Source organism: Helianthus annuus, chromosome 15 (assembly GCF_002127325.2).
Source record: "Helianthus annuus cultivar XRQ/B chromosome 15, HanXRQr2.0-SUNRISE, whole genome shotgun sequence".
NCBI classification, from domain to species: domain Eukaryota; kingdom Viridiplantae; phylum Streptophyta; class Magnoliopsida; order Asterales; family Asteraceae; genus Helianthus; species Helianthus annuus.
In genome coordinates this window covers 132041166-132065232 of record NC_035447.2, presented here as the reverse complement: position 1 = coordinate 132065232, position 24067 = coordinate 132041166, and the positions used below count along the sequence as shown (strand labels likewise).

The window sequence follows — 24067 nt, the reverse complement described above, 5'->3', positions numbered from 1 at the left end:
GTCTGAGAGGAGGCGCGGAATCTGTTTTAAGGGAAGCGTGTTGAACACGTGCCTCAGCCACAACTGTCAATGATATTTTGCTTGTCTTGAAGCGGAGTTTCGTACAAGAAGGTGCGGTTGAAGTTCTTCCAAAGACATTGACTTGAATCAAGATTGGTACAATTAAATTGTATATTATATTCGTTTATTTATTTTTGTAACCGGTATTGTACTAGAAGAATGTCCCACAAATATCGAGAGTCTCGTTATTATATATTTTGTAATTTATTTTATTGAAAACGTGAACCTAGTTCCTACAGTACATTGTAATGGATGTTAAGAACATTACCATTTATAGGTTAATTGAAAGACCCCTTGGGTCTAGTGGAAATGTGTTCTAAGTAAACCGTATAATAAGCCATGTAAAACCGAAGTATAAATGACCCGCAGGGTCATAGAAGCGGGGGTGTCGCTTAACGGATATAATCATGGTCATGGCCCATGATGCAAATTGATCAACGGATAGTCACCACCCATGGTTTTGAAGAAAACTATGAGTGGCGACTAAACGGTCCTTTGCGGTCTATAGGGCCACAAACAAAGAAATGGACATGTAAAACCGAGGCATAAACGACCGGCAGTATCGTAGAAACTAAGGTATTGTCCAACGAAACCAACCATAAGTGTGGTTGTGGTTAGGAGAAAAAGGTGAAAACCTTGATAAGGAATATAGAGGCATGAGTTATAATGCTTAGAGCCTCTAAACGGGTTAGATTGGGTAAACGCTGAACCAAAAGAATAGCTTGGGAGCTAACAAGTCTAGAACCAGACAGACTAGCAAAGTGCACTAAAGTGTGCACATTAACGAAGTGTGCATTTCAGTAAAGTGCAAACATCAGCGGTGTGCATATTTTATCAAAGTGCACATTTTAGCAAAGTGCACGTAGTTATGAAGTGCACATATCAGTAAAGTGCACACATCAGCAGTGTGCACCTTTCAGCAAAGTGCACACAGTAACAAAGTGTATATTTCAGTAAAGTACACACATCAGCGGTGTGCACATTTCAAGAAAGTACACGTATTAGCGAAGTGTAGTTTAGTATAGTGCATAGTTTAGCAAATGTTTTCCTTGACCTTTTTTTTTTTGCATGTTCCATCGATTTTACTAATCGCTTAATGAAAATTTATGGTAAGTAAACTCGAAATGAGGCACCGGATGGAAGATCAAGTTATTCAAAGAACTGAACATACCTGAATGCCTACTAACTTCCGCTTTTTGTTCATGTTTCCTTGAAATGTTAAAATGAAGACTTGTATATTGAATTAAACCATTACATTACTTTATGTTAACCTTCTTTTGTCAAACATGTATTTTGGTTTAATCACTGAATCAAATACGAAATTTTATATGTTAAAAATGCGGGTCTTACATGTAATCGTCACCGATTAGAACGTTAGAAGGTTACTAACACATAAGCAATTCAACATTGATTGATTTCGAGATCAATTTTAGAATAAGAAAAAAAAAAAGCGATTAACACAAAATAAGTTATAAATAAGAGAGTTAGTCAACCAAGAAGGTTTGCAAGTACTATCAGCAGTAGGGATACATCAACAACATTAACTGAGTTCCAACTAAGAGGCCAATCATAGTATTGACTGAGATACAACTGAAGGAGGTTTTTCCCGCTGATAAGAGTTACTTCTAATAAAAGCGAATAATTACCAACGGTTTTAACCAAACGGCCTGCTCTTTCCAAAAGTTAGCGATGTTTCAACTTAAACATTGTATTTGTTTTTTGTCCATATAAAGGACTATGGTTTGTTTCACTCATGGTTCTCGGTATGATTTTCAAAATATATATATATATATATATATATATATATATATATCTAGAGTAAGACATTACCAAACTACACAATTTTAAAAAAATGGCATTTGTCATAGTACCTAATGGTACCAAGGTGTTGGAAAAAGATGTCTCATCGAAAGTGATGAGAGTTTAAGTTATGTGATGAACAAAAGGTATAAATTAAAGGGTGTGTTAGTTAACCTTTCTAAAAAACAAATTTTACAAAGTCTAAAGTATTATGTGGAAATGACAACTAGTGACTAAGTTAGAGACATCACCATTAAGTGTAGCAAAGTGGAGAATCTAAGCGGAAGATGACACAAGAAAATTATATATATATATGGAACCCATTAAGTGTAACTAACTTTAAAATCAATATTGATCATTGGATCTTGCTGAGATTAAATCTCAGCCCTTTAAACTCACAAAATTAACTGCTAAGAGAGCAGTTCAGAGCAGTTTTTTACAGTTTTCATGGCTTGACAGTTATCTCCACCTTTTCCTGCCCATCATCTCCACTCCTACAAACATGGGTAGTGCTCAGTTAAGAAGTAATGTTATATAATGTACGCTAGCAAACAAAAAATCCTATTTTCAGCATTCTTGAAGAACAATTCGAGCAGTCAATAGATTCTCCATCAACTCCCCATTATAAACTCCTCACCATCACTACGGCTCTCTTCTTATTTGGCGTCCACTTCACCGCCATCGTCTTCAACTCCGTCAGACCATCGTCCCCACCATCACTACGGCTCTCTTCTTAGAGCAGTTATTACAACCCCACCCACTACCGTGATATAAGAAACTACGCATCAAACACCCGAGTTCTCCAGAAGAGAAATAGCAAGACCGAGGTACAATTTAATTGCATATACAATCAATTAGGGCATATATCTTGCTATTGTCCTTGTATGCCTGCTGTTTTCGCTATGGTTGTCATCTTCAGTAGTATCGCATTTATGTGCATTAATCGAGGGTACATACCCATCCATTATGGCTGATTGTTTAGGCCTTGATCCTTCCAAGGTACAGAACTGTTCTCTCCAAGCTTTTTATGGTGACTAACTAACAAAATTGGGTCTTTTGTTTATGACTTATTTCTTCCGTTCGAATGCAGATCAATCAAAATTGCAAACAACGATCATTCTGGCTCAGTTACAAGCATTGCTATGCACAATTGGGGCAATTTCTATAGCAATTCTTCACATTTACAGGCATCTTTTGAACTACACGGAACCGACATACGACCCCTTTGTTGTAAGACTTATTTTTTAGTCAGATTTTGATAGAATAGAGTAACTTGACTTGAATTTGTAGCTTTTATGAAGTGCACGATCCCTGTCATAAGGGTTAGTCATTGCAGATTTTGGTTGTTATTTCATATGCGTGCCGCGATGGGTAACTAGTCAGATGGGTAAGCTTGGTGCTAGTCACGTTGACCTGTAATATTTTTTTGTTCAAAAACACTATTTTTCTTATAAATATTTAGTATGAAATTTGTGTATGATTTTTTTTTTTTGGTAATAATTCAATTTTTTAACAAAATACCAATTTGGACTCATTTTGACCCATCTGAACTGCTTCCACTTTAGGCTATTTTTTGTTGGAATAATGACCCGAATCAATCAAGTTTAAAAGCAAGCGCATTTAATAATGCATTTGGTTTACATAAAAAAAATAGAAAATGAGATGCTAAGAAAGTTCATGAGTTTCTATTATTAGGTGCCGTTGGTGCAGAATGGTTGCAAGCATTCAAAGGCTACATAGAATATCCAGAGACAATGTTGCTTTAAAGGCCATTTCTTTATTTCATTTCTTTTATCTTTGCTATTATTATTTCATTGACCCACATATGCTACCAGCAGGCTTTCGCTTGGATAACATGTTTCTTTCCGGCACCCGCAAATTGTTAGTGCACTTGTGTTTTAAATTTTTGTGTTAAATTATTTAGCAGGCACTTACACAGATGACTGATTAATTCTTAACATGATGAGCATAAAAGTCAAACAAGTCAACTCTTGGATGTTAGTTAAGGCAGGTAAACTGAGTACCTGGGTTCATTAAATATATTAAATAATGAGGATTGTGGTGTAGCAAATGTTCAAAAAGTATATTTGAATAAGAGATGTTATGCTATATGATATATTATGTTTCTTTGTTTTGGTAGGTGCCACCTTTGCATTATGTTTGATTATCATGATCGAACCAATTTCTTAGTCCATTAGTCAAGGTAGCAACTAGCATATCAACGTAGTTTAAGTACTTTATACTTTTTTTAAATCTGTTTGTTTGCCACTATAAAATAGTTATTTAGTTTATATGTCATAAAAGGTAAGTATGGGAATTAAAGAAAAAAACATACCAAGTAGACAGGGATTTAACCGATGGTCAGCTCTTCCAATAGCTAATGTGTAGATTTTATGTTTTTGTACTGCTTAACGTGACAGGGAAGGAATAATAGCGCTATTGGAGCAGCTGATGATGCTATACACTTATGTTATCAATCTGAAGATCATTCGGTAGGCATTTCATATACACTATTTTCTTTTCTTCTCATCTGCTTTTGAAAATATTGGGAAAAAGGGCCTGGTTTCTTTTCTTACATTGCAGATTATTTTTTCCAATATTTGATGTTACATCATTTGTCCAACTTTGGGCGTGCTATCTATATGGATGTCTATTTTCAGTCCTTTTTTTTTACAGATAATCCATTTTTTTTTTTTTTGCAAAATTGGCTCGTGTGACCCTTTTTATAAAGACCATAAGAGATTACATTAGAGGGGTGCTAAAGATGTATGGGTCTATATATTTATGTACAGTAGAGATGGTGATTTTGACCCATTTGTTTATGAATGGTTCTATTATGGTTTTTTCGTCTTTCATGGGCAAAATACAAAAAAAAAAAAAAGAGGTAAAAGAGAAACGGTTCAAATGAGTTGAAAATTTGAAATTTGAAAGTCCCGAATCCTTTGAAACAATTCAAATTTTGTGATCATATTGGGTGGATTTTTATTTGTAGGATAACATGCTTCTTGCTTCTGCAAGTGATGACGAGACCTATAAAATTTGGAAGTGGGAATCGATGGCGTGAACACTAAATCTGTAGCGTCGATCTGCAATTGTTCTTTCATAACTGATAGGTTGACAAGAACAGGTAAATGTGATGTGATTAACATTATGTTGGTGTATGTATGTGAGGCGAGTCACTGTGGACCTGTGGTTATATTTTGCCTCTGTGATTGTTGGTTACATTTTACCTCTATAATTGTTGGTCATCAGTAATTGTTAGACGCTTAAGTTTAATGTGGAAATTGCATCTCCACATTGTTTCATTCTTAAATTAGTTTGTCACCTGCCTTCTCCTTGCAGTGATTTTCTTATTAGCTGAACTTATGTTTTTATGATTAATTCTCACTTTTGTTTTAGTAGCACATGATTATGGTCTTACTTGCTTTTGCAGAGAACGTTTGATATCTATCAAGAGGTTAACTAGACGTAAACCTAACCGTATTATTTTTATAGGTATGGCAACTTTTTTTACCCTTAAACTTACTAATTAATTATTGACATTTCTAATTAATTTACAGAGACAGAGTAACTGATGATCAACTCTTATTGAATGAGACGGACAACATTCTTAAGCTAGGAGATTAATTACTTTTCCCCCCTAATATGGCTTGTCATGACCTGAACCGGTATGACCCGTTACCTGACCCGTATTACCAATGTTAGTTAATATGCAAATCTCTCAGTAACCATCTTTGAAAAATGCATCCTGCTTCAAGTTGTTCCGACTGTCGTACTGGTCTAAATTGTTTTTATAGTTAATTGTTTTCTCTTAAAGTTTTGAGTAAAATGAACCAACTTAACATAATGAGAAAACAGTTATTCCACTGCTATATAGTGTTTATTTTATCTTAAACAAATATATTTTTTAGAACACAAAGAATAAAATACCTATGTCATTATACCATTAATATACCCGTCCACCGGACGGGTATAAAACTAGTTTTACATGGGATGCGGAATTTTTTAAGGGTCATTTGTTTATTACTATATAATATTTTTTTCGGCCCAGTTCAAGTCGTGTTATGATAAAAAAATAATTAAACTAACTTTTACATAATTAACAAAAGTACATCAAACGGCTACACACATGCATAATGAAAATACAATATACATAAAATGTTTCCCTATGAGTTTTTATTTATTGAATTCTAGTTATAAAATCATCTAGAGACAGTCTTGGAACCTAATATTTTGACCGGGGAATCCTAGTAGAAATTTCTTTTTACACTGTAACTCAAACAAAATTTATCGTTTGCTTTAACTCAACAAAATTTATCATTTGCTTTTTTAAACGTACTTTAAATTGAAAAATGTTCGCAAGTTATTTATTTTAAAAATAAAAAAATAACTTATAGCAAGTTATTATTATAATAATATAATAAGTACTAAATTAAATAAAAGTAATAAATAAATAAATTAGAGGAATAAAATTTAAATAGAAAAAAAATCTTGAAGTTTCAATGATTAATCAAATAATCTGGAAATATATTTTACCTCAATATTTGAGGATGGTGTTTGAAAGTTCAAGGGGGCGAATGCATAATTTTACGGGGCGCTCGGGATTTTAACTCATATATACCACTATAAATATTTTTTTAGCAAACTTTCGTTTTGCTCCCTGTGGTTTGGTCACTTTAATGGTTTTGCGCCAAACCTTTAAAAATAGCCAATTTTCCTCCCTGATGTTTGGATGTTGTCTCTAGTTTACTCCACGGTCTTAACTTCATCCATATTCTATGTTAACTGAAAGGGTATTTTGGTAATTACAAATATAAAATAAGGGTATTTTGGTAATTTACATTTAAAAATAAATTTTATTAATATATGCATAACAAGTTCAGTCTTCACTCTCTCTCTCTACAAGATCACCCTCTCTCTCTCTCCTACACCACCACCCACCACCAATCGCCACTACCTCACCACCACCTCCCCTTTCCCTTACCACCACAACCACCTGTTACGACCACAACCACCTGCTACGAACACAATCAATTCTTTTATCCTTCCAAATCAATTTTTTATTTACATTACCTCTCTCTCAAACACAAGCACCAACACTCGTCACCACAACACCACCACCTGCTAACAACAACCACCACCACGGCACCACCTGCCCTTCCAAATCACCGGAGCCAACCAAAGCACATACATATCAATCTTTTCAACCATCAGATTTATGAACCAGATCTCTAACCCCAAACATCAGATTTGTCATAGATCCGTTTGTTTAACCATATTCAACCAGTTCACCATCCTCTTCTACAAGTGCCACCGCGGACAAGCAGCAGCACCACCACCAGAAATCATCACCTTAGCCCCAAAAACCACCGGAATCACCACCATCTCTCTACCTTCTGTTGCGAAGCCACGACGAAGTCTAATAGTTTAACGAGTTTGGCCGACGATCTAGGGTTTCGATCCCTCTATTGCTGTTGTTGACCAATGCGAACCACCATGGCCATCCTTCATCTTATTTGTTCTTATCACCGGAGAGATGAACCTTAGTTCGAAACCCTAGATCTAGAAATTGTTGTCAACATCCTTTGTATCCCTGGCCGCCGCTACCAACAACGGTTCACCTTTCACCGCCACGATTAGTTTAGCCTGTCTGGATCCATATCACTGTATTTTCTCGAAGATGAAACCTCAACATCCATGACTAGGGTTAGATGAAGATTTCGGGGTTATGGCTTCAGACGAAGATGAAACAATGATGGTGGTGGTGTCATGGTGACGGGTTGCGTGTGATGGTGGTGGCTGGTTTCATGGTGGTGGCTGGTTAGGTTGAAAGAATTCTGAGTGAGTAGAGAGATGAAAGGGGAAGGAAGGGAGAAGGAGGGTGAGATGAGAGAGAAAGAGAGAGAGAGAGAGAGAGAGAGAGAGAGAGTCACTTTATAATATAAAAAGATCTCATAAATATATTTATTAAATTACCAAAATACCCACAAAACTAACAGACGTTTTAGATGGAGTTAGAGGCGGGGAGCAAAATGGTGATAAGTTAGAGAGATCAGGGAGCAAAATGGCTATTTTTAAAGGTTTGGGGCAAAACCATTAAAATGACCAAACCACAGGGAGCAAAACGGAAGTTTACTCTATTTTTTTCTTAAGCGCCCACTCTAGGCTACGCATAAGTCCACCCTGACTACATATGTTGTAGACATTTATCACGGTACGTCTGACTCCCTTTTTTATGTATAACAAAATGAAAAATCCTCAAAAGAATTGTGCTATTCTTTTGAATGGAAATAAATGGTTGATGATATATCTAGTAAGAAATTTCTTGTTAGTAATTTAATTAAGTAGTTACAAAATGGTTGATTCAAGGCATGGAATGGAACAGTATAATGAAGTGATGTCTACCATAGGGCAGTTTAATCAACACATCATGAAGATGGCTAAATCCATCTAGGCTTTTAGTGTGCTTGATAATCTACCCTCATCTGGGCAAGACTTTAAGCACTTATTAAAATACGAAATGGAAGAACTTCCATTGATACGACTTGATTATTTCTTGAGGTCTCAAAAAGGTGATAAAGCCAATGATAAAAAGATGGTTGGATAATCCCCGATAAAATTGGTAGGATGTTGGCCACCCCAAAGAAAAATTACTAGTTTACTAAATGAATTTTAAAAATACCAAGAAAGCTCCCAACAAGATGTCAAGTTTACTAAATGAAGTTTTAAAGTACCAACAGAGCTCTGAACAAGATGTGTGGAATGGCTTATTGGAAGTGTGTTGAATGATCATTTTAAGAAGGATTATTGGATTTATAAGAACAGTAATGTAGCTAGCATGAGTGGTTTGGGATAAGGTCCATGGATCAAAATGTGCCATAGAAACTACCAATTTAGTTCACCATTATGTGTGACTAATCTCAAGGCATTTTACATGCTGGATTAAGATTTTGTGTCTACAGTTGATTCCGATCCACTAGTCCTTTAAACCAACAGAAAAAACGGATTCTTACTTCAAATGGGCAACATATCAATTAGACCAATTCTTGGACATGCAAGTATGAAGGTTGCTTTTAGTTTTAGAAAAGGGTGCGGTAAATGTACCCCCTTTTCTACTGAACGTACTCCCTCATTTAACTTTCACATTAATATAATTCAAACCCTTTTGTTTTTTTTTTTTTTGTCATTTTTTTATCTTTAATTATTATTATTACTAGCATTTGCTTTTAAAACATTATTTTATCTAAAAAGATTTTTTTTTGTTATTTGAAAAAAAAGTCATTTTCTTATGTTTTAAACTGAGGCGAGTCATTTTAATTTTGAAGTGGGATTTTTTTCGTTCATAACGGCTTGAAGTGGGAGTTCGAATTTAGTTTGTATAAACAATAATACACAAATTTAAATGAAGGTTTAAAGCCAACCAACTTAATATAGTTTGCGAATTAAAAGAAGAGAAATATATTTGAGAATCAACACTTTACTTTGTAGATAATGATATTGATTAGTCAATAACATACCCTCACAATAATTAAATTTCAACTTATGTCGATTATTGATTATAGACTGATATTACATGCTTTGATCAAAGCATTTTACTACCTAATGTGCTAGTTAACGTTTTATTTTATTTTTGCATTTTATTACTTTTAATAAATAAAAGTTGTTAATTATATTATAATACAAATTTAATATACTAATGATACTAATAGAACTAGAAAGATGAGAGAAAATAAATAAAAAATATAAAATCAATTGTTTTTTTCAAAAAAAGTTCTAAAACTTTTTTATTGTTTAAAAAATATTTTTTTATTAATTTGTAGTGACGTTTTATAGAAACATAATAAAATACTAGTTAGAGAAAGTGTCTTCAAAAACAATATTTGAATTGTATAGAGGGGTAAAATTTGACAACTTTTAAACTGTATTTTTAAAAAGGGGGTATGACTAGTAAAAAAGGAGATACATTTAGCCAACTCCTTTAGAAAATTGTTAAATTTGGATAACTTTTTATTTGTGTGGGGATTCAAAATAATCTTGTTTTTTGGTATTTTGTTAAATAAGCATGGATACAAACCTAATTTGGAGTCAGATAAGTCTTATCAAGACAACTTGTTGGGAAAACAAGGTTTAAATGATGAAAAATATGGATTTATCACTCCCAAATGGTTTTTTGTTTTGATAATGTTTCAAATTAATAATTTATGTTATTATTTGTTGATCAAGAATGTGCATATATCACATGCATGTCACTTAAGAGTTAATGAATCACTTGTGGTTTTGTATGAATTGAAAAGAAGGGGTTTGATTGTTTATTTCTGAGTGAATACAATACATGTTTGCCTCTACATCTTATAGGCCATGATACAAATTAAATATAGATACAAGAATAATCAAAGGGAATAGACAAAGGTTGGAAATCCAGATAGTAGCTGTAAAATGGGAGATGATGTTTGACTGATCCCAATATTTTCCAAATATACTTTATTTTCTAACTTCCCCCTCAAGTTGAATGGTGGGATGTCCAACGTTTAACTTGCCCAAACATTTTGCAAAAATTCTTCCATTTACGGCTTTTGTTAAGATATCAGCTAGCTGATCTTTAGATCGAACGAATGGCAATCCAATGACCCCTATTTCTATTTTTTCTTTAATGAAATTCCGATCCACCTCTATGTGTTTTGTTCGGTCGTGATGTACCAGATTCTTTGAGATTTGAATGGCAGCCTTGTTGTCACATAGAATTTGGTTAGGTTTACTTGGAGGGAAACCGATTTCAGTAACAAGCTTTTTAAGTGTAACACCCCAAATTTTCATATGTCATAAAAGTATAATATGTAGTGATATTCTAATAATTAAAATGGAAATGTATACAATTATGTCATAAGAAAAGTTAGTAAAAGAAATGTAACACCTCGAAAATTTGTGTCCTATAAAGTAATGACACGTGTCATAAGTTTGCACGTGGTAATAAATACTACAGAGGGACTAAAGTTGACAAACATAGAAAGTATGTGAATTCAAGGGTTCAAAATGTCAACAAGGGATAAATATACTTTACAGTAACCCTACATGATGCTCGTACCTTCAAACGAATGAATCATGGATCATACGGAACGAAATATGGAAGAAAGTGAGAAATTACAAACTAGAGGGGTTAAATGTGTCAACATGTTTAAGTTATACCTCTGAGTGACCTTTTAGCAAACCCGAAGCTTTGTAATGATAAAATATGCTCACTAGAATGCACGATGTAAATTTCATCAAGTTCTGTTATAAAATGAGATAGTTATGATCGAATTCGTACATGAGGGGTTAAAAGCGTCAACATTGAAAGTTATGACTTTTCGGGTAGTAATAAACTAACCGAGGATTTATAAGTTGGGTAAAAGTCACGAGGCCCTTATACGTAAATGAGAAAGGCCCAAAGTGCAAAGTTACCCATTCAAAACGCCAAGAGCCAGCTGCAATAATGAAAAAGATTTGAAAAATCTTACAGCAGGTCTCAGGCGGGCCGCGTAAGAGTTACCTAGAGCTTATGCGGGCTGCGTGGACAGTGGAAAGATATGTTTCTGTCAGGAAGATTCAAGCGGGCGGCGTAAAGGTTGAAGGACCTTTGACGCGGGCCGCGTGAGAGGCCCAGTTACAGAAAAAGTAGGCAGCAGCACTGCTTAGTGTTTTAACCGACTCTAAACATTATTGCAACAGCATGGGCGCCCCTAAACGACCCCTAGGCCTCAGAGACACTTGTTGATGATCTGGTTACACTTGTAGACTTGTGTGTCATGATCTAATGCATCCATGATCACTATAAAAGGCCATGAGATGCGACCATTGTAACCACACCTTCATTCAACACTTCTGATCATTTCTGGAGCTCAAGTGTCTTCACTAAGCATTTCTGGTCGTGCATAGGACTTCAGTAAGTGTGCTTAACCCTTCTTAGTTAAGTTTTTGCTTAGTTTTAGCTTAAAAGTCAATCCGTCGTAATTAACGATTGACTTAACGATTAATCACAAATGGTCCAGTGATTACTCGAATCAAAGATAGTTATATGTTGGTAATTATGTGTGTGACAACCCTCAAAATTCCATGTATTCCGTACAATTTATTAATGATATTTAAAGTGATTGATGATTGTGCTAAACTATTTAACTGCTCTCTGATTTCTGTGTTATGCTTACATGTGCGTGTTAGCATACTAGTAGTATACATAAAAATTACTAAATAGTCCGGTATGTTTTCCTATGTGTTAGGAATAAATTGCGTTACAAAAATATATAAATAAGACGCCTTACGGAACAATTAAACAATTTAACAGAACGGTATCTGGCCGAACAACCAGACATTACCCGGGATACTAAATATTTGTCAAACATATTATGTAATTATTCTGAGCTAGTCATGATCCCCGTATGCCATAACACCCGCTAAAAAGTTACTAACAAACATATATCATTCTAATACTTACAATCTAACTATCTTTTGCAAGTTTTACATCAAAGCCCCCCCCCCCCCAAACGATTTTAGTCCCTCAAGGGACCCCACATATCATTCTCACCATACTTCAAATATCTTGTAAGATTATCTATGATTTATTTATTAGATTGTTAGCTTGTTGAAGTAGACATAAAATATGGAATGATTATTAGAAGTATGGAACCATAAGATACTTCAAATATCTTGTAAGATTATCTTTAATTTATTTATTAGATTGTTAGCTTATTGAAGTAGACATAAAATATGGAATGATTATTAGAAGTATGGAACCATAAGATACTTCAAATATCTTGTAAGATTATCTTTGATTTATTTATTAGATTGTTAGCTTGTTGAAGTAGACATAAAATATGGAATGATTATTAGAAGTATGGAACCATAAGATCATCCATCATTCTCAATCTTTCACCTCCCTCATTTCACTCATCTCTCTCTCACTTTCGGTCACTACCAAACCGCCACCATCAACACCCTAAACAACCATCATCCTCCAAGTTTCAAGTCCCATTCAAGGTTAAAAGTTGATACAAGAGAGTTTGCTTTGTGTGGAGCTTCATAAGGGCTTTGTTCCTACCTTTTTCACCATCATCCTCTCCATCTTCTTCACTAAGAATCATCCCTAGCTTTAAGCTAGTAGTAAGTCTCGGTTTACCCTTGATCATCTTACTTTTATGGCTAATATTTGTATAATGATATTTATTTCACAAGAACACTAAAAAGGGTTTAAACAAGAAGATGAAACATGATGTAATTGTGTTAGTATGAAGTTGTTTTGATATGTACTGAGTATTTGCTGATTCACTTGTTGATATGGATGTTTGATGTTGATACGATCACTAAACATAATTAACGGGATCAACCGAATACAAACTAGTAAGCTAGAGACCAAAAACAGCAATCTGTCCATACTTTACAGCCAACTTCAGTTGGCTGTAAACAGGTCATAAACTTAACGAAAAAACGATATTTTGAATCTAAAATGTGATATTAGGAAATACGGTTCTAATGGCACCGGAATCATAATTTTTGGACTCCGTTTACTATTTTTAAAGTGTCATTTCGTAACAGCAGATAGAGCTGCATTTTTTCTGCAGAAAATTGGCGATATGTTTTTAGTCATAACTTGAGTTCTGTGTCGGATCAGCCCATGAAATCTGTACATTAGATGGACACTGATGTCGTAGTAATTGTCCCACTGGAATTTCGTCAATCCGACTTACAATGAATTTTTAGTGAATTATTCCGTGGGCTGCAGTCAGAAAATAATAAATCTGAGTGCAGACCGGAAAAGAATTTTTAATAAAATATTGGTGATGGATTAGATCCCGATATTTTTACACAATAATATTTGGGTCGTTTAGCATCTTCTGTAAAAATTTGAGAATTTTTGAAATAAGATAACTATTTTATTAAAATGCTCGAAAACAGCCCAGTTTCGGATAATTAAGTTAAAACCACATAAGTAGTGATTTGCGTGTCTAAATGTCGAATATGTTATCTGTGAATGATCTAACATGTTATGTGTCGATAAAAGTGTTATGTGTCATGTCGTATGTTTATTTGTGAATGGGAATGGATGGAGAGTTTATATGGGCATAAATTGTTAAAGTGATGCATGATATGTGTTAGATGCGTGTAGGAATTTTGTGCTTATTTGAAGTCACTAATAAACTAAGTGGTAATCCTACTAGGACATGATTGACCGGCTTTGACTGTTAGCTATATTTGAGAATCTAACCGAGCAAACCGAGGTGAGTTCACACTCTTTCTAAGGCATGGGATTCCCGGTGGTTTGGGAATGGGTTAAAGAATTAAAACGGAATCTACACATCTTACTTAGGTAGGATATGTACGGCCATCCTCCTCGGGTAGGATGCCAGTATTGATCCTGCGTATTCTCTTTAGGAGAACTACGTACGTTCGTCCTCCTTGTGTAGGACAACAAACTTAAACTTACTAGACAAAACTCTATCATAAGTCCCTCATTTTATATCGACTTAATCGCCGAGGCCAATGGCGAGCGGGTCATTAGTTAATAGCGCTATTAGGTTTAACAAACCTCACACCGTGCCAGTCGGACGGGTGTGTACTAATGGACTATGGCAAACCATCAGTGATGATAGACACTGATGTAGGGCACAACTTACTTGCGTAGTAGTCGATATCATACGGTCTAGTAGTTCACATGGGAAAGCCCCCACTAATCATGGACAGGGTATGGGTAATAAAGAATGAACTGGTTAAATTTTCTTTCAACTACGGGGTAACCCCAACGGAAATTACGCCAACGAAAGACAAACCACGTTTTCGGAAACAAATTAAAACTAAACAACCAAACGTGAACTCACTCAACTTTGTTGTTGACTCGTTGTTACATGCCTTACAGGTCGCTAACTGCTTGGAGCTTGCACGAGGATGGAGTGGTTGTGGTGTACGGACAGTTATGTCCAGTGTTTAATATTTAAATCATTATGAACTTATTAAACTTGCGTTTTGAACTTTAACTTATAAACTATGGACTTATGTTTTGGACTTTACGCTTATGCTTCCGTTGTTTAATTTAAAACTTGGATAACTAGCTCTTGGTCACCAATCGTATTGTGGTTGGCTTTATTTACTTAAATACGTTGTTCAGTATGATTGGTGGCTCGATCCTGGTCACGTCACGCCTCCAAGCGGCAGTACTCCGCATGGTGGATTTTGGGGGTGTGACAGATTGGTATCAGAGCCATTGGTTATAGTGAACTTGGTTTTAAAAAGGGAAAAGCTTTTTGATAAAACCAGACTATAACCTGTACAGTGCTCAACGATCCACAACAATGCTGCGCTCCACGTGCAAGACTCGACACTATAGGTGGTATGATTTATGTTATATTGTCGATTAGATAGTTTACATTGTGCATTAGTTAACGTGATAATTGCTATTTGAACCTTGTGTGCTTACTCTCTTCTGTCACCCCACACTTACGCACGTTGCGATACCTTTCTTACCTGTGTTCCCCTCGAAGTGAAGATCATGAGTGGGCGTCTCAACATGACCCAGGATCAGCTGACGACCTTGATTAACGAACGGATTGCTGAAGCCTTGGCAACCCAATCAGGGAGTCAACCCATGCACACCCAATCCCGCATGGGCACCTTCAGGGCGTTCTTGGAGTGTAAACCTCCCACTTTCGATGGCACTGGAGGGACAATCGACCTTCTACACTGGATTCGAAGAATCGAATATACGTTCGAAGAAAGTGAAAGTCCTGCTGGCAAACGAGTAGAGTACGCTACTGTCATGTTGCAAGGGAAAGCGTATTCTTGGTGGAACGCACAAGTTCAGATGCTCGGGTTGGCAGACGCGAATGCCACCCTCTGGAGCGACTTCCAGGATTTGATTAAGGAAGAGTTCTGCCACCTGGATGACATTCTGAAACTTGAAATAGAGTATTATGGTTTGAAGATGGAAGGATCAGAGATTGAGGCGTACACAAAGAGGTCCAACGACTTAGCTGCCTTATGTCCTAACATGTCACAACCCATATCTAGGCGAATCAAGCTATACCTCAGAGGCTTAGTCCCGGAAATCCAAGGGTCTGTGAGTGCGGCTAACCTTCCCACAATCCAGCAAGTCGTTCGTTTGGCGCACCAACTCACCGATCAGGCGGTGGAAGAGGGCAAGTTGCCCAAGCGTAGCTCTTCCAATGCAAATGCTCTTATGAGTAACAAGTATATTTGGGGTGAGCACCAAGGTGAGGGTCCTAGCTCTATACAACGGGAACCGCACAGGAAACTCGGGCTGAACTACCAAAATCAGGGGAGATACCTAGGGAATAAACCGAGATGCCGCAAGTGCCAACGTCACCACAGCGGGTCATGTGCGGAATCGTGTTGTCATCGGTGCAAGAAGTTGGGACATATGGCTAGAGACTGTAGGAGCCCATACCCTGCAAACCGGAACCAACGACAACACCAGCAGGGTAATGAGAGATGTTACCAGTGCGGTGCTGAGAGTCACTTCAAGAGGAACTGTCCGCAGATGAGACAGAATCGTGACAACAGCGGCAACCAGGGAAACGGGGACAATAACGGAGACAATAAGGATAACCGCAGGACTGGTAAGCATGAGCTTCTGAATGGACAAGAGGAAGAAGGAAACAACCTCAACGTTGTAGCGGGTAAGTTCCTACCAGACAATTTCTTTGTTTCTATTTTAGTCAATTCAGGTACAGATATGTGTTCCTAAGAGTTAGTCAGATGCTTAAGCATACTCCAACCCTTTTGAACACCAAGCACATCGTAGAGTTAGCAAATGGTAAAAGTTTAGAGGCTACACATGTAGTTAAGGGTTGCAAGCTTGTCCTTGTCGATCAGACCTTTTCTATCGACCTCATTCCTATCGTTCTGGGTAGTTTTGACGTTGTCATTGGGATGGATTGGTTATCTCAACACCAAGCGGAGATTATTTGCAAGGAGAAAATTGTCCGTATCCCTCGTTCTGATAAAGAACCCCTCGTAATTCGTGGCGACAAGAGTGGTGCTGTTGTAGGCATCATCTCTTTCCTTAAGGCCCAGAAGTGTTTGCGAAAGGGCCACACCGCTATTCTAGCCCTCGTTTCTGATACATCCGCGGAAGAAAGGAAGATAGAAGACATTCCTATTGTACGCAACTTTCCTGAGGTATTTCCTGAGGAATTGCCTGGACTTCCGCCTCATCGTCAGGTCGAGTTTCAAATCTTGCTAGCTCCTGGAGCAGCGCCCATAGCTCGAGCACCATATCGTCTAGCTCCATCAGAACTCGAAAAATTGTCTACACAACTACAAGAACTCTTGGAAAAGGGTTTCATACGTCCTAGCTCTTCGCCATGGGTAGCTCCAGTGTTATACGTAAAGTAGAAAGACGGTACCTTCAGAATGTGTATTGACTACCGCGAACTCAACAAGGTGACTGTGAAGAATCGTTATTCTCTTCCACGCATTGATGACTTATTCGACCAGTTGCAAGGGTCGAGTTACTACTCTAAGATTGATTTGAGATCGGGCTACCATCAGTTGAGAGTCCGAGAGGAAGACGTCTCCAAAACAGCATTCAGAACTCGTTACGGCCATTATGAGTTTCTGGTTATGCCTTTCAGGTTAACGAATGCACCTGCGGTCTTAATGGATCTCATGAACCGAGCGTGCAAGCCTTACTGGATAAATTTGTCATAGTATTCATCGACGACATCCTCATCTATTCTAAGAGTCAGGAGGAACACGAGCAACATCTGAGGCTTATTCTGGAACTTCTTCGAAAAGAGCAGTTATATGCCAAGTTTTCGAAATGTGACTTTTGGCTTCGCGAAGTCCGCTTTCTAAAACAAGGATGGGATTCATGTAGATCCATCCAAGGTTGACTCAATCAAGAACTGGCCTGCACCCCGCACAGAAATCCGCCAATTCTTGGGTTTGGCAGGATATTACAGAAGGTTTATCAAAGATTTCTCCAAGATTGCGCGACCTCTCACTTCACTGACTCAGAAGGGTGTCACCTATCGTTGGGGTGATGCACAGGAGTCCGCATTTTAGCACTTGAAGGATAGACTTTGTAGCACACCTATTCTCTCACTGCCCGAAGGCACATATGATTTTGTGGTTTATTGCGACACTTCCATCCAAGGCCTTGGTTGTGTGTTGATGCAACGTGACAAGGTCATTGCCTACGCATCATGCCAACTTAAAGTTCACGAAAGGAATTACACTACTCACGATCTGGAACTGGGAGCAGTTGTTTCCGCGCTTAAGATATGGAGACATTACCTGTACGGTACCAAGTGCACCATTTACACCGATCACAGGAGTCTCGAGCATATCTTCAAGCAAAAGGAGTTGAACATGCGTCAATGCCGATGGGTTGAACTCTTGAATGACTACGAATGCGCGATCAAGTATCATCCGGGCAAGGCCAATGTGGTGGCTGACGCCCTCAGCCGGAAGGATACTATACCTAGGTGTGTACGTGCGTTACAGCTTACCATCCAATCCAACCTTCCAGCTCAGATTCGTGATGCTCAGGTTGAAGCATTGAAAGCAGAGAACATCAGGGCTGAATCCCTACGAGGATCGAGACAACGGCTAGAACAAAAGGAAAACGGCGCCTACTATGTTAACGGACGCATCTGGGTTCCACTTTATGGAGACTTACGTGAGCTTGTGGTGGATGAAGCACATAAGTCTCGTTATTCAGTACATCCTAGTTCGGATAAGATGTACCACGACCTAAAAACTACATACTGGTGGCCTGGTATGAAAGCTAGCATAGCAACCTACGTCAGTAAATGCTTGACTTGTGCTAGAGTCAAGGTCGAATACCAGAAACCATCAGGCCCACTCCAACAACCAGAGATACCTAAATGGAAATGGGAGCAAATTTCCATGGATTTCGTTACCGGCCTGCCCAGATCTCAATGCGGAAATGATACCATTTGGGTGATCGTGGATCGACTGACCAAGTCTGCACATTTTCTGCCTATCAAAGAAACGGATAAGTTTTCTACTCTAGCAGACATCTACCTAAAAGAAGTGGTATCAAGGCACAGAGTGCCAACCTCCATCATTTCTGATCGTGATGCTCGTTTTACCTCTGAACTATGGCAAGCTATGCATGAGTCTTTTGTCTCACGCTTAGATATGAGCACCGCTTATCATCCACAGACAGATGGGCAATCAGAACGCACCATCCAAACTCTTGAAGACATGCTTAGGGCATGTGTAATCGATTTTGGTAACGGCTGGGAAAAGCATCTCCCGTTAGTGGAGTTTTCATATAACAACAGCTACCACACCAGCATCCAGGCCGCTCCGTTCGAGGCACTATATGGACGCAAGTGTTGATCACCTCTCTGTTGGGCATAAGTTGGTGACAGTCAAATCACTGGCCCAGAACTCGTTGTAGATACAACCAAGAAGATTGCTCAGATACGACAACGAATGGCGGCAGCTCGTGACCGTCAGAAAAGCTATGCCGATAAGCGAAGAAAACCACTCGAGTTCCAGGTTGGGGATCGAGTGCTACTCAAAGTCTCACCTTGGAAAGGTGTAGTTCGTTTAGGCAAAAGAGGCAAACTTAATCCGCGTTACGTCGGACCATTCGAGATCATTGAGAAAATTGGCAAAGTCGCTTATAGGCTGAACCTACAGGAAGAACTCAGTGGAGTTCACAACGTATTCCATGTGTCGAATCTGAAGAAGTGTCTGTCAGATGAGACCCTCATAGTTCCTCTCAAAAAGCTCACAATCGACGGCAAGCTGCGATTCGTCGAGGAACCAGTAGAGATTACGGATCAAGACATTAAGATTCTCAAGCACACCAGAATACCTGTCGTCCTAGTTCATTGGAATTCCCGTCGTGGCCCAGAGTATACCTGGGAACGAGAAGACCAAATGAAACTCAAGTATCCCCAGCTGTTTAAGAAAAATGCAACCACTACTGAGGCTGAAGCTACCGCAGAATTTCGGGACGAAATTCCAAATCAACGGGGGGATGATGTGACACCCCAGGAAAATCAGGAAAACAACGCAACTTAACTAGCTTCCTCAGTAACCACGCACTAAATTTCGGGACGAAATTTTCTTAACAGGGGGAGAATGTGACAACCCTCAAAATTCCATGTATTCCGTACAATTTATTAATGATAATTAAAGTGATTGATGATTGTGCTAAACTATTTAACTGCTCTCTGATTTCTGTGTTATGCTTACATGTACGTGTTAGCATACTAGTAGTATACAGAAAAATTACTAAATAGTCCGGTATGTTTTCCTATGTGTTAGGAATAAATTGCGTTACAAAAATATATAAATAAGACGCCTTACGGAACAATTAAACAATTTAACAGAACGGTATCTGACCGAACAACCAGACATTACCCGGGATACTAAATATTTGTCAAACATATTATGTAATTATTCTGAGCTAGTCATGATCCCCGTATGCCATAACACCCGCTAAAAAGTTACTAACAAACATATATCATTCTAATACTTACAATCTAACTATCTTTTGCAAGTTTTACATCAAAGCCCCCCCCCCCCCCCCAAACGATTTTAGTCCCTCAAGGGACCCCACATATCATTCTCACCATACTTCAAATATCTTGTAAAATTATCTATGATTTATTTATTAGATTGTTAGCTTGTTGAAGTAGACATAAAATATGGAATGATTATTAGAAGTATGGAACCATAAGATACTTCAAATATCTTGTAAGATTATCTTTAATTTATTTATTAGATTGTTAGCTTGTTAAAGTAGACATAAAATATGGAATGATTATTAGAAGTATGGAACCATAAGATACTTCAAATATCTTGTAAGATTATCTTTGATTTATTTATTAGATTGTTAGCTTGTTGAAGTAGACATAAAATATGGAATGATTATTAGAAGTATGGAACCATAAGATCATCCATCATTCTCAATCTTTCACCTTCCTCATTTCACTCATCTCTCTCTCACTTTCGGTCACTACCAAACCGCCACCATCAACACCCTAAACAACCATCATCCTCCAAGTTTCAAGTCCCATTCAAGGTTAAAAGTTGATACAAGAGAGTTTGCTTTGTGTGGAGCTTCATAAGGGCTTTGTTCCTACCTTTTTCACCATCATCCTCTCCATCTTCTTCACTAAGAATCATCCCTAGCTTTAAGCTAGTAGTAAGTCTCGGTTTACCCTTGATCATCTTACTTTTATGGCTAATATTTGTAGAATGATATTTATTTCACAAGAACACTAAAAAGGGTTTAAACAAGAAGATAAAACATGATGTAATTGTGTTAGTATGAAGTTGTTTTGATATGTACTGAGTATTTGCTGATTCACTTGTTGATATGGATGTTTGATGTTGATACGATCACTAAACATAATTAACGGGATCAACCGAATACAAACTAGTAAGCTAGAGACCAAAAACAGCAATCTGTCCATACTTTACAGCCAACTTCAGTTGGCTGTAAACAGGTCATAAACTTAACGAAAAACCGATATTTTGAATCTAAAATGTGATATTAGGAAATACGGTTCTAATGGCACCGGAATCATAATTTTTGGACTCCGTTTACTATTTTTAAAGTGTCATTTCGTAACAGCAGATAGAGCTGCATTTTTTCTGCAGAAAATTGGCGATATGTTTTTAGTCATAACTTGAGTTCTGTGTCGGATCAGCCCATGAAATCTGTACATTAGATGGACACTGATGTCGTAGTAATTTTCCCACTGTAATTTCGTCAATCCGACTTACAATGAATTTTTAGTGAATTATTCCGTGGGCTGCAGTCAGAAAATAATAAATCTGAGTGCAGACCGGAAAAGAATTTTTAATAAAATATTGGTGATGGATTAGATCCCGAGATTTTTACACAATAATATTTGGGTCGTTTAGCACCTTCTATAAAAATTTGAGAATTTTTGAAATAAGATAACTATTTTATTAAAATGCTCGAAAACAGCCCAGTTTCAGATAATTAAGTTAAAACCACATAAGTAGTGATTTGCGTGTCTAAATGTCGAATATGTTATCTGTGAATGATCTAACATGTTATGTGTCGATAAAAGTGTTATGTGCCATGTCGTATGTTTATTTGTGAATGGGAATGGATGGAGAGTTTATATGGGCATAAATTGTTAAAGTGATGCATGATATGTGTTAGATGCGTGTAGGAATTTTGTGCTTATTTGAAGTGACTAATAAACTAAGTGGTAATCCTACTAGGACGTGATTGACCGGCTTTGACTGTTAGTTATATTTGAGAATCTAACCGAGCAAACCGAGGTGAGTTCACACACTTTCTAAGGCATGGGATTCCCGGTGATTTGGGAATGGGTTAAAGAATTAAAACGGAATCTACATATCTTACTTAGGTAGGATATGTACGGCCATCCTCCTCGAGTAGGATGCCAGTATTGATCCTGCGTATTCTCTTTAGGAGAACTATGTACGTTCGTCCTCCTTGTGTAGGACAACAAACTTAAACTTACTAGACAAAACTCTATCATAAGTCCCTCATTTTATATCGACTTAATCGCCGAGGCCAATGGCGAGCGGGTCATTAGTTAATAGCGCTATTAGGTTTAACAAACCTCACACCGTGCTAGTCGGACGGGCGTGTACTAATGGACTATGGCAAACCATCAGTGATGATAGACACTGATGTAGGGCACAACTTACTTGCGTAGTAGTCGATATCATACGGTCTAGTAGTTCACATGGGAAAGCCCCCACTAATCATGGACAGGGTATGGGTAATAAAGAATGAACTGGTTAAATTTTCTTTCAACTACGGGGTAACCCCAACGACAATTACGCCAACGAAAGACAAACCACGTTTTCGGAAACAAATTAAAACTAAACAACCAAACGTGAACTCACTCAACTTTGTTGTTGACTCGTTGTTACATGCCTTACAGGTCGCTAACTGCTTGGAGCTTGCACGAGGATGGAGTCGTTGTGGTGTACGGACAGTTATGTCCAGTGTTTAATATTTAAATCATTATGAACTTATTAAACTTGCGTTTTGAACTTTAACTTATAAACTATGGACTTATGTTTTGGACTTTACGCTTATGCTTCCGTTGTTTAATTTAAAACTTGGATAACTAGCTCTTGGTCACCAATCGTATTGTGGTTGGCTTTATTTACTTAAATACGTTGTTCAGTATGATTGGTGGCTCGATCCTGGTCACGTCACGCCTCCAAGCGGCAGTACTCCGCATGGTGGATTTTGGGGGTGTGACAATGTGGGCATTAAACCCTTGAAAGGGCACCCTCTGATTCCCACTCTAACTAGTCCAAATGTCGGGTCAAAGTTGCTTAGAAAAAGTCAACAGAATGCTAATTTTTGATTTAACGCATAATTAACAATGTAGATGGCATGTAACCTATTTTATCACTCATATAACTTGATAATAAGTATAAGAACTGGTCTAAGCTTGTTTGATCCGACCATTTACTGTTTTGACCCGGTTCGGAACCGAAAGTCGCAAAACTTTGACTTTTGCTTTGACTTCAGTTCTGACCCGTTTTGGTATGACTTAGATATGCCTTAGGACTCTCTTAGGACCAAGTTACATGATGGTATAAACCTCTGTGGCTGGTTCGTTGTTTGTCCAAGTCGTTTGCACATTTTCCGTTATATGCTTAAAGTTGACCAAAATGCCCTTTTGACCTTAAAACGAGAATTTTGGGTATGTGAAAGGACAATAACCTTAGTTACTGATTTCTAAACATGTCCCAAAAATTTCATGTCAATCCGAGGTCCAGAATAGGAGTTATGCTAAAAAGCGTAATTAAGGAAACTTTAGTAATTAAACAGCGCAATTAGTATAAAGCCTATCTAGACCCAAATTTCGACACCAAACCTTTTACACACTGATGTAGAATAATATTTTGGGATTTTTGAAGATTTTTAATTATTTTTAACCTGCTCATAACCTGCGGTTATGGCGTTGATTCGGTAAATACCGAATATACCCTTTTCGGACCTAAAATGAGTTCTACATGGTATTTTGACCCGAATCCAATTCCTACTGATTTCATATAATAAATAAAGTATTTTGAACGTTATAATCTGGTCAGAAAACTCAGATTTCCTGTATAACCCGGAAATCTCTTTTATAATCTTTAAAATGACCAAAATACCTCTACGGGGCGTATATTGGGATAAAACTCATTCTGGGCATAATGGAAG

At 37.4% G+C, this 24067-nt stretch overlaps 1 long non-coding RNA gene across 3 annotated transcripts; it reads left to right on the top strand.

The window, feature by feature from the left end:
• The first annotated feature begins 2293 nt into the window (after positions 1-2293).
• LOC110912509 lies at positions 2294-5661 on the top strand. Of its 3 annotated transcripts, XR_002577951.2 has the most exons (8): positions 2302-2859; positions 2951-3090; positions 3556-3871; positions 4001-4063; positions 4281-4352; positions 4853-4987; positions 5294-5355; positions 5421-5661. It is a non-coding gene; the product is annotated as an uncharacterized LOC110912509 (long non-coding RNA). The 3 variants fall into 3 exon arrangements; XR_002577950.2 differs by having other exon boundaries at positions 2295-2859; positions 2951-3871; XR_002577953.2 differs by lacking the exon at positions 4001-4063 and having other exon boundaries at positions 2294-2859; positions 2951-3871.
• The last annotated feature ends 18406 nt before the right edge of the window (positions 5662-24067 follow it).